The 19720-nt window shown below is 39.8% G+C and overlaps 1 protein-coding gene across 4 annotated transcripts in view; it reads right to left on the minus strand.

Moving 5' to 3' along the window:
- Nucleotides 1–19207, minus strand: part of LOC121857809 (ras-specific guanine nucleotide-releasing factor 2-like) — a 140549-nt gene extending 121342 nt beyond the window's left edge. For all 4 annotated transcript variants that reach the window (XM_042354050.1, XM_042354049.1, XM_042354048.1 and 1 more), the window contains exon 1: nucleotides 18400–19207. The gene's annotated coding sequence lies outside the window, so the exon portion shown is untranslated. The remainder of the gene's footprint in view (nucleotides 1–18399) is intronic.
- Nucleotides 19208–19720: the final 513 nt, after the last annotated feature.

Here is a 19720-nt window from a genome sequence, read left to right on the forward strand (position 1 = left end):
CAGTCTGGTTAGGTTAGGTTAGGTTAAGTTAGGTTTGGTTAGGTTAGGTTAGGTTAGATTAGATTGGGTTAGGTTAGATTAGGTTAGGTTTGGTTAGATTTGGTCACGTTAAGTTATGTTAGGTTAAATCTCTTTAAAATGAACAAAGTATAAGAATGTATTGCATAGAAGGGACCAGAGCACACACACACACACACACACACACACACACACACACACACACACTCCACCACCCGTGATGTGTGAGCCTGTCATCACCACCTCCAGCCTGTTTGATATGCGCCCCTGTTAAATCTCCTTCATAGTGTTACCCCCTTTATTTATAATGTAGATGTATCGTTCTACCTTATACACACGACTACGACATATTTAAGCAGTTATAATTATTCTTTAGGTGTTGCCAGAGATTTACTGAGAGTGATGATATGATTCAGAATCTTGGCGGGAAAAATTTTACTTGCTGAATATATTGATGCCAAGTGATCCAAAAGTCCCCATGCACCTGGAATAGTTGATAATGTGGTTATTTACACTTGTTTGTTAATTGGGGTGCATAGGGACTTTTCGATCAAATTTTATAGTGGAAACACATTGTTCTTATAGTACTGTATACATTCGGTCACTTGCCCTTTATTTACCCTGCCACTTGCCCTTTATACACCCAGCCACTTGCCCTTTATACACCCTGTCACTTTCCCTTTATTTACCCTACCACTTGCCTTTTATGCACCCAGCCACTTGCCTTTTATACACCCAGCCACTTGCCCTTTATACACCCAGCCACTTGTCCTTTATACACGCGATCGCTTGCCCTTTATACTCCCAGCCACTTACCCTTTATACCCCCGACCACTTTCCGTTTATACACCCGGCCACTTACCCTTCATACACTCCGTCACTTGCCCTTTACACACCAGGCAACTTGCCCTTCATAAACTCGGCATATTGCCCTTTATACACTTACCCACTTGCCCTTCATACACCCGGCCACTTGCCCTTTGTGCACCCGGTCACCTGCCCTTTGTACCCCGACCAATTTCCTTTTATACATCCGGCCATTTGCCCTTATACTTCCAACCACTTGCCCTTTATACATCCGGCCACTTGGCCATTATACACCCGATCACTTGCCCTTTATACACCCGTGCACTTGCCCTTCATATACCCGGCCACTTGCCCTTTATATATCCGGTCACTTGCCCTTATATATCCGGCCACTTGCCCTTTATACATCCGGCCACAGGAGAGGAAACAACGAGTAAGTTTTAACGGCACTAAATTCTATTGGAGTAACGTCACTAGTGGAGTACCACAAGGATCTGTACTTAGACCAATACTATTTATTATATACATAAACGACATAGATATAGGCGTAGACAGCAACATAAGTAAATATGCTGATGACACTAAAATAGGGCGTAATTAAATCTGACGTGGACTCGGCAAAACGACAGGAATATCTAAACAAATTTTTCGAATGATCTGAAAAATGGCAAATGAAATTTAACGTGGACAAATGTAAAGTACTCAATCTAGGAGATGTAAACAGGGAAACCAGATATCAGATGAACAACGATGTGAGAAAGATTTAGGAGTAATGAGAAGTAGGGATCTTAAACCTAGTAAACAATGTGTACTTGCCCGAGACAAGGCTAACAGAGTACTTGGGTTCATACAAAGGAGTGTTACAAGACTAGCGAGGTCATCCTAAAACTATATCTTGCGCTTGTGAGACCTCACTTGGATTACGCAGTTCAGTTCTGGTCACTGTTCTACAGAATGGATATAGAATCCCTATTAAGAATTCAGAGGAGAATGAAAAGACTAACCTGGGCATTAGGAACCTTTGATACAGAGACAGGTTAAAGCATCTTAGTTTGCACTCCCTCGAGAGACGTAGAGTGAGGGGCGACATGACAGAGGTGTATAAATGGAAGTCAGGGCTAAACAAAGGTGATATAACAAAGGTACTCAAACTATCTAAGCAGGAGCGAACTCGTAACAATGGTTTTAAATTAGACAAATTTAGATTTAGGCGGGAGATGGGTAAACGTTGGTTTGGAAACAGAATAGTGGATGAGTGGAACAAGTTAACAAACATCATCATTAACTCGGATACGCTGGATAGCTTCAATATAGGTTTTGATGGATATATGAGCGATAGAGGTTGGGTGTAAATGTGACTGCCCAGTATACAGTATATGGGCCAATAGGGCCGCTGCAGTTTCCTCCATTCTTATGTTCCTTATACACCCTGGCAGTTGCCCTTTATACACTCGGCCACTTGCCCTTTATACACCCGACCACTTGCCCTTTATACATCTGGCCACTTTCCTTTCATACACCCGGTCACTTGCCCTTTATACATCTGGCCACTTGCCTTTTATACACCCAGTCACTTGCCCTTTCTACATCCAGCCACTTGCCTTTTATACACCCGGTCACTTACCCTTCATACACCCAGCCACTTGCCCTTTAATCCACCTCCTTTCCTTTTACATTTTCCTGACCACAATTGTACAGTCTCTCTCTCTCTCTCTCTCTCTCTCTCTCTCACTTTCATCCCTCTTACTCTAATTATACATTTTCTTGGCATTAAATCCATTATCTCAAAGTTTACTAATTATCTCGTTTATCTTTTAGCCAGAGGAATGTAAATAAATAAGTTGGTGCTTAAAAGACCTATCCAATTCCGTTTTCTTTAATATGTTGTCTAATTGTTGGCAATTCTCAGAAAATGGATACAATTTTGAAAGAAAAAGAAAAGAATATACTCGATGGTCTAGACATGCATAAGAAAAATGTTTGAAAATTGATACTTTACTTATTATATAAAGCTATCTATCTGTTTTGCATGACGTCACACAAGAGCCTCAGTAACTCAACACCAAAAAATTACCTTAACAAGCCAGGGACAGTATTTACTTACCTATAAAACGCGCTTAAAGACTGTACATTATAGCATCAACATATAGTCAGGTCAAGTTAATACGGTGTAGTTAAAAGAAAAAAAATCGTTTTATCAACTTTCTTCGGCGTAAATATCTGTTGGTTTTACACAATGCGTTATAACATACGTGTAATAAAATCTAAACGAGGCATTAACCCCTTAAGCATACTCCCACGATGACTGCACATGACACTAACACGTTAATCTCACCTCACCTGACACCTGCTATATGTCACTGGGCTCTGTGAGTTACCAAGGCGTATTTTATTCGATATTTATCCTTATAAGCAAAAATATTTGACTTAAAATAATCGACTTAAATTCTACAGCTGTTTATAATCATGGCAACTTTATAATAATTGTAATTAACGAATGGAATTTGAAATTATATAATTATCGATTTGTTTATTGAATTACAGATGGCAGTCGTCTTATTCTCTAATGACGTCAGGGTGTTGGAGCAAATTGTAACCATATTCAAAACTGAAGTAAAACAATTCCTTATAAATTAATTGTGTGGTTTAGGATTTTCTTAGTGTGAAAATACATTACTGATATTATATTTAAAGCTTGCGAATGTCCCATAAAGAAGTGATGATTCTCTGTGGGTGTCTTAAGTGGTGGTAATGAAGACGGATATGTTCTAACACAACCAAAAGTGAGATATAGAAACAAATTTGTGAGTAAAAACAAGTGAGAAATATTCTAGCAGTATCGAAAGAAGAAGGCGGTAACACGCATAATTCTCACCAGTATGTCAAAGGTTCGAGCCTCGGCCCAGACACGTGAGACCAGTGTGATCCTACCAAACATCACAGATTTCCCGTCACTAACCTATAACACCTTCTATATAAGTGAATGGAATCTTATTAATAGACTGAGAAGGAGTTTCGATGGGTTAAGTAGATCATACCATTAAAGTTGTTTATGGGAATACTGTATAATAAAACTGATAGTTAGAAGAAATAAATAGAGTAATCTTATGACAATCCAGAGATGTAGTTAACGACATAAAAGGAAAAATGACAAAAAGGAAATTAAAAAATATACTTAAGCTGCTTTGGTGGTATATTCGTTTTCTCCTTCGTCTATAGTGGCCAGTGACCATTTGTTTATAATACCAACCATAACAGTGGTGGTTATTTCGTCTCTTAAAAAAAAAAAAAAATATGAAAAGCTTGAACATTTTGAGGAGGTCGTTTTGATATTCTGTGGAAGGTTCACTGTGTGTTTCGGTATAGTCACATGTGTCTTACAGCTCCAGAAACCTTCACACAGAGGATCGGAGTTTTGATCTTCACTATATGTAAATATTCCTCTCCTCAAAGACTCTACTCTCGTGTGAACTGCTTAAAAAAATCTTTGATCTTTTAACTAACTACATATTTATGATCGTTCCCCATACCCAGCTGTCAGATTCATCACCTAGAAGTTCCTGAACACATTACAACACAGGAGGGAAGGAAGACTATGACTGTGTGTTAAGCTGATATTAATGTGACGGACGCTGTAAACACTACGTCACTCGGAGTTAAGAGGAGACCATTTGTTATTTTTACTTCCGTCATATAAAACTCAAGAACATAAAGCTTGATATTAAAAAGCTATACTTTACAAAATCTTAAACAAAGGACATTTATACCCACACTCACAATATTCAAGATGTGAAAAAATGATTGTTGTTCTTTCTTTTTGTTTGTTTTTGAATTCACTAAACGACATTTATTTTTACAATAATGAATTAACTGATCATACCATTACTAACTTATATTTTGGAGATTTATATAGCAGTTTACAGTATGATAACAGTGTGAGGGATTCAATCTCTTATAACTAAGCCGTTTGAACGAGCCTACAGTAGTCCATGTGAATGAACACGAACTGGGTTAGGATACAGTCTACTCTTAACCAACTTGCCACAAGATTTTTTCACTTATCAACTTTCATTACATATCTGTCTAAAACCCCTGAAAAGCTTATTCCAGATTGCTATTTTTAGTCGAAGATAATTTATATTTGGCTGCGGATTAGTTTTCTTACAATAATATTTTGTTTTCTATTTACAAACATGTTTCATTAATTTTTGTCTATCTTTCTTACATCCAGCAAAAATAATAATGAAAGTTTTCTCAGAATTACAAAATATAAAATGATTCTTGAAATATTATCGATGGACAAAAAGTAAGGAAAAAACTGTGCAATACTGTAGTTACAATGAGGTAAACATTGATCATGGCAGACTGTTGGACACCTGATATGACCCTAAAATAATGCAGCAGTTCGTTCATAAACCTCTACTGACAGAAATATACAGTCATATGTTTTACCTAACGAACTATTGCGTTAACCCATTTGTTTTAGTCACTCCCTAAATATCTATTTCGCATATGATTCGTTATAATATTTGGTTTCACTAAATTATTCATACGTTAAATATTTCTATATATGATTTGCTAATAAATGGTTTCCCTAAATCATTCGAACATTTTCATAAACTCTTGAAATATATTTTCTTCCACAGGTACAATACTAAAACAGCACAGGTACAACATACAAGTATTATCAAGGTAAACAAAATTATATTATGTGGAATGGATGAAGACAAGGCTTAACTTGGCGAGGAATCTACAGGTCTTAGTAGTTTATTGGTGTATAATTGATCGAAAGTCAAAGAAGAAGAACAAAGCATCAAAAGAATGTGGAGAGTATCCGGTCGTGATAAAAAGAGTTAGATTCTGCTGTTAATACAACCAGATCAACCAACCAAACTACATTAGTCTGTATAAACAATATCTAAGCCTGCAAACATTACACTTACAGACGAATAAATGTGATTTTCAAGAGAGTGTAGATCCACCAATGGACACCAAACCACCCATTACTTCATATACGTACCTAAAAATGCATAGAGTAAAAACGTTTCTAGTAGCTAGTCACCAAAGCTTAGAATTCTGTAAGCACTGTGGACTGTGTATTAATATATCACACTGTACTTTATGCAGATTTCTCACAACTGTATAACCTCAGTGACACAGAAATTGATAAAAAAAAGATACACGAAGGTTTCTTATATGTCTCCTATAAGAAAACAGATGATATTGTTCCTTCGTCAGTGGGGATAACTAATGGCTTATTTTGTTAAAGCTTAAGTATTGTATAGTTCAGAGAGGTACACATGGTTCACACTACTCATACAAGTTTTAATAATATATCTAAATTCTTTAATCTTGGGTCATACAGCTGCTAAAGACCACAGGGAGAATTACAGAAATCAGGGCAGGCAAAGGTGTACGAGGATTAACATATGAAAGACACTTAATGGTGATGAATCAGATATACTCCAGGTTAGTATATATGGTGTGTAGACTGTTAGTGTTAGCCTGGGGGATACGACAAGGCTCATAGATGCAATTATAACAACAAACATCACCCCCCCCCCCTCCCCACTGAGGTTTTACACAACAAGGTAAGAAAGAAATGTGTTGGTTATTTCAAGAAACCTTTTACAGTATTTGGGAATGTAAAGTTATCTGTAAAGTCTGCAAAGTTACTGTCAACTGTTGTGGCAACTTTAGTCAAGGGAACCGTCGAAGATCCATTTATGTGTGCAAGTCATAATTCTTTCTCTCTTTGGCCAGTATGATGACACAGTTCCTAGAAAAGGTTATCTTATATAAACTCCTACCGTTATTATCTTTTGTTTGTTAATGGCCAAGAGTCTTTATGGGCTCTGATTTCTATGTAACTAACCACAGGCTAATTTCGTTCAAGATTTCTTACCCTCTAATCACGCCTCTTCACGGTCAAATATATATATATATATATATATATATATATATATATATATATATATATATATATATATGCAAGTAAATCACTGTAGGTGATATATAATTTAGTCTTCATCATCTCAAGTTTTTCTATACTATATTACCCTTTAGACTTATCGGACTTTCAGACTTACTGGTCTTTTAGACTCAATAGACTTTTAGACTTATTGGCGTTTTAGTCTTATTGGACTTTTAGACTCAATGGACTTTCAGACTTAATGGCCTTTCAGACTTATTGAATTATTAGACTTATTTGACTTTTAGACTTTGGCTAAACTATCAGTCATATTCCCTCAGTCTGTCAATCATTACAGATAATCTTACAGAGGCTAAGGCTTCACGCCCTTGAGGAGGGAAAAAAGTGAAATTTGCATATTAATTGACTTTATAAAAACTAAAACAATGAATATAGAGTAAGAGATTTTTGTGTATTTCCTGTGTGTGTGTGTGTGTGTGTGTGTGTGTGTGTGTGTGTGTGTGTGTTTGTCTTTCATTATATTAATTCGGCTTTATCTGTTTCTCGTCTGGAACTTCATATATTACTTAATCACACACACACACACACACACTAATAATAATAATAATGGTTGCCCCTCGTATAACGAGGATGGCCGACCCAAGGGTCACCTCGGCGTGAATTTGTTTAAGGTGTAGAAGCTGTTGGCAACACAACAGCCACACCTAAGTTAACGAGTTGTATGACCCAATGTCAAGGAATAGTCCGAGAAGATCGGACAACTCGTCAACTGCACTGGCTAACCATTACCCTGGAACACGATCCGCAAATCGATTAACATTCAGGTCTCCAATTACTGCTGGGTAGACAGAGGCAAATGACGTAAAGAAACTTGCCCATAGTTTCACCCTGGCCGGGGATCAAAGCCGGGTCCCCTCGCTTGCGAGGCGATCATGCTGACCAATACACCACAGGTCGCCACACACACACACACACACACACACACACACACACACTGGCAGAAAAAAAGAATTACTGTCTCAGAGTACAGGTATTGAAAATGACTGATGCTGATGATAATAAATAATAGTGTATTTGAGCGGTTCATCAACGTCCCTGTGTGTGTGTGTGTGTGTGTGTCACAGTATGTATCTCAGTTTCCCATCAAGTGTCTCATTTCTCCTATTCGCTTCATGTTATTTCTCGTAATTTACCACATCTAAGGGGTGTGTGGATCTCATGTTTCTTAAATGTTTCTCAGTTTTGTTTTAATATTTTCTGTACTGAATTATGACGCTTGGTGTGTGTGTGTGTGTGTGTGTGAGATTATGACAAAGGATTCACAGGTTTGAGTCTTGACCCAGAGTGGAGGATTCGAACCCCTTGAACCTCACCAGTACATGACACTACCGGTACATTTAATGACACTACTGACCGGTAGTACCGGTGACAAACTACCGATACATGACGATACTACCGGTACATGACGACACTACCGGTTGAACCTTACCCGTGGTCCAGGATCCTACAGTACACCAAGTGAAAGAGGTAATAGCCTAGTATATTCTCTGCTGCGTGCTAAGAATCTAAGCCGGGAGTCAGAAAGGTTTTTATAAGTACATTTCCTTACTCACCTAACAGAATGTAACTCCTAAGTGTAAAAATAACTAAGAAAATTTTATACTGTAGGTCAAGTAGTTACGTGTGCTCTTACATTTCCAGTTACGAGGAAAACTTATCTCGGGAAACTTTGTGAATCTGCTGGGGGTACAAGGGATTAGTCTGGCCACCTTATACAGCATAGTAAACAAACATTTCCTACGACTAAAGAACAAATTAATACATTTATGATTATTAATTAGATAGTTTTATATTGGTTTTTTATTTCTTTAGGCCTAAATAATTTTTAATGCTGTTATATATTAAGATTATTTTTTGTGTTTTTCGCTATTAAGAGAATTTTAGCTTTTTTTTCTGGTTTCGACAGTTAACATTTTTTTTTCAGAGCTACAAATGATTTAAAATATATTGGAATATGCCCAAGGTATATATACTGTACCATTTTCGGCTATGTTGAGTCAATCTAATACAAGCCTTTCGTGATTTGACTGACGGAGAATTTTCGCGGGTGTTGATGTTCTTTTTGTCTAGTGCGGCTTAAAGTAGTCAGTGATCTATTCATGTTCACCCAACGACGGCATTCCGATATTGATATTTTATTGAGGTTTGCGGTGTCTCTTAATAATTTTTGGCGGTTCTGGTGTACCTTGTTGGTTCGCAATGGTTCTAAATATTTCATGGAGGCTCTACAAGGATCTGGCTGGTCCATGAAGGTTCTAGATACTTTTCGGGGGTTCTAGAAGTATCTACCTGGTCCATGAAGGTTCTAGATACTTTTCGGGGGTTCTAGAAGTATCTACCTGGTTCATGAAGGTTCTAGATACTTTTCGGAGGTTCTAGAAGTATTTGGCTGGTTCATGAAGGTTCTAGATACGTTAGGGAGGTTCTAGAAGTATCTGGCTGGTTCATGAAGGTTCTAGATACTTTTCGGGGGTTCTAGAAGTATCTACCTGGTCCATGAAGGTTCTAGATACGCTAAGGAGGTTCTAGAAGTATCTGACTGGTTCATGAAGGTTCTAGATACTTTTCGGGGGTTCTAGAAGTATCTGGCTGTTTCATGATGATTCTAGATACGTTAGGGAGGTTCTAGAAGTATCTAACTGGTCCATGAAGGTTCTAGATACGCTAAGGAGGTTCTAGAAGTATCTGACTGGTTCATGAAGGTTCTAGAAGTATCTGACTGGTTCATGAAGGTTCTAGATACTTTTCGGGGGTTCTAGAAGTATCTGGCTGTTTCATGATGATTCTAGATACGTTAGGGAGGTTCTAGAAGTATCTAACTGGTCCATGAAGGTTCTAGATACGCTAAGGAGGTTCTAGAAGTATCTGACTGGTTCATGAAGGTTCTAGATACTTTTCGGGGGTTCTAGAAGTATCTGGCTGTTTCATGATGGTTCTAGATACGTTAGGGAGGTTCTAGAAGTATCTAACTGGTCCATGAAGGTTCTAGAAGTATTTGGCTGTTTCATGATGGTTCTAGATACGTTAGGGAGGTTCTAGAAGTATCTAACTGGTCCATGAAGGTTCTAGGTACGCTAAGGAGGTTCTAGAAGTATCTGACTGGTTCAAGAAGGTTCTAGCTACGTTAAAGAGGTTCTAGAAGTTTCTAGCCGCTCTATTAAAGTTCCAAGTACTTACAAAATTTTGATTATCTTTTATTTTTCCTTTTATGCTAAATTAATTTTCGATATATATTAATATATCACAATGTTCTATAATGACTGGCTTTTGTTTTACGATAGCTTATAATGCCCCTTAGTATGTTTCAATATCCTTGAGAGGTTATCAGGTTTTCAATTTATTCTGTAAGAAATATTCACGATGGGTCTAGTTGTGGCGCAGTATACGTATACATGCTATATACTGTACATATTCGTGCAATACACATATCATGATTTTCCAAAGTTCTCTCAGCTTTACGACATACCGGAATGTTTTACGACGTTCTACGTAATAAAGGAATGGCTTGACTCCTCCAGGAAACATTGCCTTGGTACTTTTGTCACCCATACCAGCTGAGTCTCGGCCCTACACCGTCTAAGTACACCCACCCATCAAAAAAGGTATCGCTACCTTCGGGCCCGATGGAAATCAGGATGAATAAGTACGGGTGTGAACGTTGATGGCCAACTTTCCCCAGAATTCAATGTCGAGAGTGTAGGGTGTTGCAAGGTAATGTTTTGTCTCCATTGCTGTTCGCTGTACTTATTGATTTCGTATTGAAAGAGACAGTGGGTGATAAAATAGAAGGGATCGACTGGGTCGACAATAAATACCTCGCAGACTTGGATTATGCAGACGATGTAGTACTGATGAGCAGACCCATTCAGAATTTGCAAACTATGGTTAGCAGACTGGAGGAAAGGGGAAAAGGAGCTTGATTAACGATCAATGTTAGACAAAAGAGGTTATGAAAACAGACCAAGAAATTGAAGGGAACATTCAGGTGGAGGACCAAATTATAGAAGTTCCTGTTTTCAAGTATTTGGGGACACTCGTCAGAAACGATGGATCACTTGAAGATGAGTTTCAGGACAGAATAAGAAGAGGCCATCATGTTATGGGTATACTGGGCAAAGTGTGGAAGTCACATAGACTAACAGTCCAAACCTTACTGAGATTATATGCGTCACTGGTAAGACCCGTTTTGGTATACAGAAGTGAATCTTGGTTTGATAATGACATTTTATCCAGAAGATTCCGAACTTTTGAGAATAAGGCATTAAGAAGAATCTGGAACATAAGATGGCGTGATCGTTCTAGAAACGAGACGATAAGAGAAGTCACAAATGTTCCCTATATCGATGACTGGCTGATGAGAAATAGATGGAGGTGGCTAGGGCACGTTCTTCGTGTGCGTCCGGATAGAGTATTGAGAGAAGCGGTCGAGTGGAGAGTGGACGGAACGAGAAGAAGAGGAAGACCAAGGCCTACATGGACCCGAACTATAAGAAGGGAGACGGAGAACGAGTTACATACAACCATGGAAAGAGCTCAAGATCGAAATGGCTGACGCGAGTATGTGGAGGCCCTTTGCGTCGCACGGCGTTGGATGCGGTAACAGGTAAGTATACACAGATGTATGTATCTGTTGGTTAGGTGCCTCTGACTTTATAGGCCTAAACATCTTTTATCGTGCAATGTTCTGTGATCTAGACTAAACCTAATATCTGTGTGAAAATAAACGGTCAAATGCTCTGAAGCACTTTAATGATGAATAAATAAGTTATGTACAGTATCCCCCCAAAAGTATCTGCCAGGATGGGTCCGATGACTTCCGAAGTGCTATATGCAACTCGTGATGTCCCGGGAGGGTTGGTCCGCGGGGCTCTGTGCCATACTGATCCTACTACATTTGGTGACCGACCATTTTATTAATTACGCCGAAATAAATACACTTTACATTACTTATGTTAATTTAAATACCAAAGTAAAGGCATGTCCCAATATCTATCATTCGTGGTTTCATAATGTTTCACACAGAGTGTGGAAGATACTTGTGGTATACACTAGGAAACGATTGTTTGACACCTGAACAGAACATTTGCCATTTCCTAAGTAACATGTATTTGTGAGAGAAAACCAACAGGTAGCAAAAGGGCTGACTGAAATAATAAAAGATTATGTGGTATTTCTCCTCTACCCTTTAGTCTCAGTTTGTGGGATTCAATATGGATTCTACTCTTATAAACGCAATTGAAACCGAAGTGGTATATACAGGTGTAAGTGTTGCGGCCAATTCGTTCTCCAACAAACACTCCACAAGGCGGAAGGCAGACACAGAAAGAAAACATCCCAGGAAGCGTGAGGCGCTACCATCGCTCTCCACAATAACCGTAAAAGCAATAAATGACTCGTACCTCTAACATAAAGAAGCATCTGGTAAGGAAAGCAACGCTTCATCGTGCCCAGGGTACAGTGGATATTGTATACCTGCATGGTCCATGTATACTGCATACCTGCATGGTCCATGTATACTGTATACCATACACCTGCGTAGTCTATGTATATTTATACCAGCATGGTCTATGTATATTGTATACCAGCATGGTCTATGTATATTGTATACCAGCATGGTCTATGTATATTGTATACCAGCATGGTCTATGTATATTGTATACCAGCATGGTCTATGTATATTGTATACCAGCATGGTCTATGTATATTGTATACCTGCATAGTCGACATATAGTGTATACCATATACCTGCATTGTCTATGTATACTGTATGCTGTATATCTGCATGGTCTATGTATACTGTATACCTGCATAGTCTATGTATACTGTACAGTATACAGTTTACCTGTGCGCTCTATGATACTGCATACCGTATACCTATGCGGTCAATGTACAGTACACTGTAGGCTATATCTGCGGTGTCCATATGCCTGCTGAAGTAATTGTAAACTTATATGAATATTTTACTTAATAAATATCTATCTATCTATCTATCTATCTATCTAACTATCTATCTATCTATCTATCTATCTATCTATATATCTATCTCTTTGTATTTATCTATCTATCGATCTACCTTTCTAAAAAGAGGGTGAAGTCACGGGAAAGTAACTGTGTAGTGGAGGAATGAAAACTTATTAGTAAACAATGACTAAAAGAACCGAGCCATAGAAGCTCATTCCTAAACACATTAAAGGAACAACACTAAAAGATACTAATAACAATAATCAACAATGACTTAGGGAGACTACCAAGTGCATCTTATTATTATTATTATTATTATTATTATTACGTCACGCTGAGCTAGTCTTGTAGGAGAGTTCAAGGTGTATGTCAGGAAGGTAAATCATATGTAAGCAGATAGTTTTAGTATTCAAAAGTGTAAGGCATAGAAAATAAATAGGGAAGGCATTGAATTTGTGGCATTTTTACGTTTTATTGATGTTGAGTAGCGATTATATACAGATACCCAGGAGATGGTAAGATGGTTTGGTTGATATGAGAGTAATTCTTAAATAAGGGAAGGGGAAGGCGGAAGGGAGATGGTGGACTTTTAAGCTATGGGGATGAAGAAGAAGATGGCTGGGAGGAAGAACCGAATTACAAGGTGTATTATTTGATTGTGTTTTGTTCAGGAGTTATATAGAATTGATGTGTATATTAAACCCACATGAGAGCAGTGTTTTATGTCAGGGAGAACAAGACTTATTGTAAGACAAGGAGTATTTTAGGGAAGAAAGATGAGATAGGAGATGATTTTTATTTTATTATTCAAAGGGATAGTTTGTTTCTGTTAATCCTACAGCACTGATATAAGAATCTGGGGAACTTATAAGTGATGTTCAAGGCTGGAGGTTTGTATTTGAGATTAAAAAATATATATATATTAAGTTTTACACGACTATTCTTTCCTTGTTACCTTGGAAATGTGTGTGTGAAGGTACTGAAGATTGTTGTTATCCGTATATAAGTTTGTATAGAATTTTGGGCTGATGACAAAAGGAAAAAGAAAAAGCTACTAAGATAAACACACCCCTTGACTTACACCAACATGGAATAAGAAAGTAGTGTGTTGCGTATAATTAGTAGAAGTTAGTCTACCAAGATGACCCTGACAACAAAATTCATCAAAAGTTTTCCAGATAATTAGGGCAACAAGAGAAGATATTTTCAAAGGTATCAAGAGTAAAGCTGAAGTTATGAAAGAGGACACGAAACGATCCCCGATAAAACTTCACATTGTAGGTGAGAGATAACCTTCTGTCTCTCAAGATAATAATAGTTTACATAATCTTGGAGATGACTTGAGTTAGGGTTAAGGGATGTATATAAAATTGAAGAAAGATTTCCTATTTTAGACATGCATTGTATACGTGTATATTTTCAAGAGTTAAAGAAAGTTAACGTAGATTGAGAAGTTTTGCAAAGATCGGATCGGACACTACTTCAAAACACACAAAGTGGTATTGTTTTCTTCAAGGGTTTTGTTAGGATCACCTGAAGATTAGCCTCCCCCAGCTTATTTCACCTGAAGATTAGCCTCCCCCAGCTTATTTCACCTGATGATTAGCCTCCCCCAGCTTATTTCACCTGATGATTAGCCTCCCCCAGCATATTTCACCTGATGATTAGCCTCCCCCAGCTTATTTCACCTGATGATTAGCCTCCCCAGCTTATTTCACCTGAAGATTAGCCTCCCCCAGCTTATTTCACCTGATGATTAGCCTCCCCAGCTTATTTCACCTGATGATTAGCCTCCCCCAGCTTATTTCACCTGATGATTAGCCTCCCCCAGCTTATTTCACCTGATGATTAGCCTCCCCCAGCTTATTTCACCTGATGATTAAACCCCTTAATTGCTACCTGGACTCTGGAGAGGGTTTAGTTTAGGTTAATTTAGATTAGCGTTAAGTTGAGTAAGGTTAGATTAGCGTTAGGTTAAATTAGGTTATGTTATGTTATATTATATTATATTAACGTAAAGTTGCGTTAGATTAGATTAGCGATCGCTTATGTTAAGTTAGGTTAAGTTAGGCTTTATTAGATTAGGTTCTGTTAGATTAAAGTAGCGTTAGGTTGGGTTAGATTGGCATTAGGTTAAAAAAAGATAAACATTAGGTTATGTTAGATTAGAATAACATAAGGGTGGTTAATCTTAAGGTAAAATAAGCTGGGGGTCTAATCTTCAGGACATCCTTTTGTTCATATTTGGATATTAGACTATGGATAAAATGTTGTATGCGGGACATAAAGGTGGAGCAGAGACAAGGAGCAAAATAACTATGGGAAGATTAAACAGGCGGCCACAGGGTTGGTCTTTGATGAGGTATGGTCGTAGTGGGCAGATTAAGTCAACAGGCAGGTGGGATATGTTGTGGTTGTACGAGTAATGGTAACATCACTTAACCAAGAGACCAAACTGTTATGTTATTCTTGGACTATGTGTGTGGAGTGAATTTGTATTAGAAACATTTTTATTTTTTTTGGGTGGTGGTGGTGGTGGTTGTGATTTTCTGTGTTTACAAGCTCTAATGTTTCAAATAATCTCGTTGTTTCCCTTAAACTTTCAACACATATATACCTTCCTCGGGAGATCACAGCTGGAAATTATAGTATTTTCATTTCAGGTCAGGTCATTCATCAGAATCTTGCCAAACGTTATCATTGAGTAACAAGATCATAGGCGTCACAGAAGAGATGGAAAGAGGAGGTGGATAAGGAAGAAGGGAGAGGTAATAGCCGCTTTTAATCACAAATAACATTAGTTCAATATCCCTCACATTTTAAGATTAATTTATCGGTGGTTATCCCTGGAACCATACTATATGTCGTCCTGTTTAGTTGAGAGCAGTCAAAGATCAACCTCATAACGTTTCAGATTTTATTCCGACCTTTATCAAAAGACTAATGAGGCGTTTGTATCACTAGGAAGGTTTAAATATCATATGTGAAGGCAGTAGTATAACGTCAAGTGCAGGAGCTATGTTTAGGAAGAGTATACACAGAGACAAGCGAGGCGTGATACCGTGATGACTAAAGCGATAAGAGACAGTGGTGTTAAAATTAGGTCTACTGTCCACATGCGAGACTGTTGAGATTGTTTGTGTTTTACTTTAGAAGGGAGGGGTGTTGTAGGGACCAGCACAGAGCCCTGGGGTAGTCCAGCCTTAGTGGGAGAGCAATCAAGGTTTTAATCAGTGTGTGTGTGTGTGTGTGTGTGTGTCAGGTAGAGAGCGTGACTTACCGTACAGTACTTCACCTCCCCAGTTTGAGGACATGTGGCTAGTAACCCCCAAGTACCTGAACTATGGTAACAAAAAATAAATGTGTGTGTGTGGTGTAGACAGGAGAGACTTTACACATAAGAAACCTGGATATCACAGTCGAAGCGTAAAGGATTGGTTACTGGGGCCAAGTGAGGGGAGTAAAGTCAGAAGAGCAAAAATAAGGTGAGGATATTGTTGATTAATAAAACTTAGAGCTGTGTGATGGATATGAAGGGGATAAATATTTGAACATTACTGACCAGATTCAACACATTTCACCTTAAGACTAACCTAACCTAACCTAACCTAACCTAACCTAACCTAACCTAACTTAACCTAACCTAACTTAACTTAATCTAACCCTCCCCAAATACCATAAGAGTGTTTAATCATCAGGTGAAATAAACTGGGGAGCTAATGTTTAGGTGACCCGATCAGGCGCAAAATGAGAGATAAGAAATAAGTTCGTGTGTGTGTGTATGTGAGGTGGCGTGTGTGTGTGTGTGTGTGTGTGTGTGTGTGTGTGTGTGTGTGTGTGTGTGTGTGTGTCCAGAGTAGAAATAGAAATAAAGACAGATTTTATACATAACTGAATAACTTCATTGAAAACGAGAGAGTGGAGAAGGAGGTGGAAGACAGGACGGTATTAAAAGAAAACTATTAGGTAGGTTAAGGATGGACAATCAAGGAAGGAACATAACGAAGAACAATGGTGAGGTGTGGGGGAGGTGGTATGGTGGGTAAGATAACGACGACTTGTTTTATGGGAGGGCACACACACACACACACACACACACACACACACACACACACACACACACACACACACACACTCACACACACATCCACACACACACACTCACACACACTCACACACACACCTCACTCCTCTCCACACACACACACACACACACACACACACACACACACACACACACACACACACACACACACACACACACACACTCCTCCACACACACACACACACACACACACACACACACTCACACACACACACACACACACACACACTCACTCACTCCACTCACACTCACACACACACACACACACACACACACACACACACTCCCTCCCTCACCTCACACACACACACACACACACACACACACACACACACACACACACACACACACACACACACACACACACACTCCTCCTCCCACTCACTCACCTCCACACACACACACATGCACACACACACACACACACACACTCACTCACTCACACTCACACACACACACACACACACAAACACACACACACACACACACACACACCTTATAAGAATAAGATACTTACAAGGAAGGGATTACGAAGGGAAATTAAGGATATCTGGTGCTGTTTTCGGTCCGTTGCGCCATTAGAAAATTAATTTATAATCGAGAGAGAAATAAATCATTATAATTCAAACAAAAGCACGACGTGGCAACATTCACAGTTTCAAATAATATGCCCAACAATTAAGTCTCTTCGGTGGCTAAAATCATCTTGTTTGGCTTAACCTAACGTAACTTACTAGTTCAGCCCAACTACTACTATTACTACTAGGACCTGTGATAAAACTAGGTTAATTTAGGTTTAAACAGGTTAATTAAGATCTGCCATCTTGACCAGTTTTCTCTCAGGAATGGCTCGATGGATTGCTTTAAAACTTTATCCAGACACTCCACACCTCAGTGGAGTGATGAACGTTTTTTGTAGCTTTCCAACACTCTATAATGTTAAAATATAGAACAAATAGCTACTGCCTGTGTCCGTTCAACTGTTAACAAACTTGTTCAGTAATTTAATACTATATATCTCATAAAAGGGATATATATATATATATATATATATATATATATATATATATATATATATATATATATATATATATATATATATATATATATATATATACTGACTTATTGGTTATATGTTTGGCGCGTTATAGGTGGGTGAGCGACACGTAAGAGTGTAAGGGGTAGATGTGGGCCAGGGGCTTCGACACTCGGGGCACATGCGGGTCACAACGTTACAGTACAAATGTTCATAAAAATATTCCCAATATCTACAGTTGTTGTAATGAAATATATCGAGGATGGTTAACACATTCACATAACAGCTGACTCACAAAATATTCACTCTTGCCGAGGCAACTGCATGTAAATGTAGCAGGGAGCTCATACTTCAGTAATAATTACGACTGCGGAGGGGCGCGCTGGACTGTGCAAACACACAAGTTTACGATGAGTTTGCACGTGTTGTGCTGGACAGCGGGGAAGGCAATATGTAATGAAGACTGATGTGGGGACTTACCTGTTGTGAGTTGGATGTCGGGGCAGCGGCACACTTGGTCCTCTTCAGCTCCACCTGACAACCACACAATTCCCCAGCACACCTGTCACACGCCCGACCACACGCCCACCTCACCTAGACTTGAGCTGACACTTGTAACTCGCCAGTCAGATAGAATGTTGATGGGTAACGGGGGGCAGGGGTCGTGGGCCAGAGTAACCCGGGAGTAATGTGAGGCAGGTGTTACGGTCGCTCACACCTGTCCACCTCGTATGACCACACTTGACCCTCGACGACGTCACATGTTACGCTTTGCTGGGTCATGGAAACCCAAGCTCATGGTAGGTGTGTATCTCGTGTGGTGTGTGAGGGCGCTGAAGGCCGGGATGGCCCAGGGTGTAAGGTAAGGCCTGGGTGCAGGTGGTGGCGCTAGGTGAGGGCACAGGTACACCGAGGTCTGCACACCACACCTCAGTCGTCACGGATCCTGCCAAATCATTATCAGTGGTATAATGTCTTAGTGGCCATCTCGCCTGCGTCACTTGAGCAGTGAGAGGAGAGCCTGGGTGAGGGGCGGGTCAGAGGTTAACGGTGGTGGCAGTGGGGTTCCGCTAGCGAGGCAGCGCGCCGTCCCCGAGGTCAAGCGTGGCCACCACCATTACCATCAGCTGTAGTAGCAACACTACTAGTTTCCTCAGGGTACGGGCACGCTGACTGCAGCTCTGCGGATGGACGGTGTGGTGCGGGCAGGTGTGTGAGGGCGTGCGGGCGTGCGGCTGAGAATAGGTGGCGGGCAAGAGCGGCGTGCGTCCTCACAGGGGTGCAGGGCGCCACTGACGGATCGATGAGGGGACCTGTGGCGGCGCTGATCAACAGGTGGGGCCGCCACCTGCCAGGTGCGCACTGATGCTGCCCTCCCCACAACAATTCTACCCTTATTACATTTCTCCTCCCAACACCTCGACCTAAGTACACCTTCACTCTTTATCTCACCCTTAATCACCCGACGTGACTTACGGCATTAGAAGGAAGGATTTGGGGTGCAACGCCAGCGACACCCGGCAACCCAGCCCAGGTGCGCAGGATCGCTGCCCTCACAACCCCCACGGAAAATTTCCCTCGTCCTCTTGGATTAACAGTACTAGTATATTGCTTTTGGGAACTTGAGATAGATATAAGTAATATGGACACGTATTAAGAGGTATCAGCAGATGTGGGTGAGCGTGTTAGTGGCAGGAGAAGGCAGCCCTCTGGCAGGCCTGGAGCCCCCCTCCAGCCAGTGTCGTAGGACCCCAGCTTAATACCCCATTCCTTTCCCCACGCTGCGGGAGGCGCGCCCTCA

This window comes from Homarus americanus, unplaced genomic scaffold, assembly GCF_018991925.1.
Source record: "Homarus americanus isolate GMGI-L3 unplaced genomic scaffold, GMGI_Hamer_2.0 scaffold16712, whole genome shotgun sequence".
In the NCBI taxonomy this organism is placed as follows: Eukaryota; Metazoa; Arthropoda; class Malacostraca; order Decapoda; family Nephropidae; genus Homarus; species Homarus americanus.